Genomic DNA, 297 nt, shown 5'->3' with positions numbered 1-297 from the left:
CCCACTCCGGATTATTTAAATCTCCACCCAACTACTTTGAGCGGTTCGCCCCGTTTACCCCTCCTTTCTCTGAGGGGAGGGGGGATAACTCCCCCCGGGGAGAGGGTTGGTATTAACCACCCGGCTGAATTGGCAGGGTAACACACACACCAAACCGAGCTCGCGTTTGGGACAGTCCCTGGGAGCGGAGAAGCCCGCCGAGGGCTGCCCGGGAGAAACGGTGGGGCTGGGGAAGCAGCAGCTCCCCGCTCTGCTTAATACTACACATTTTCATATTTGTTAGACGCTGTGACCTGT

Source organism: Buceros rhinoceros, unplaced genomic scaffold (genome assembly GCF_000710305.1).
Source record: "Buceros rhinoceros silvestris isolate BGI_N320 unplaced genomic scaffold, ASM71030v1 scaffold8368, whole genome shotgun sequence".
NCBI classification, from domain to species: Eukaryota; Metazoa; Chordata; class Aves; order Bucerotiformes; family Bucerotidae; genus Buceros; species Buceros rhinoceros.
The sequence above is the reverse complement of the archived record's forward strand: the minus strand, read 5'-3'. Positions refer to the sequence as shown.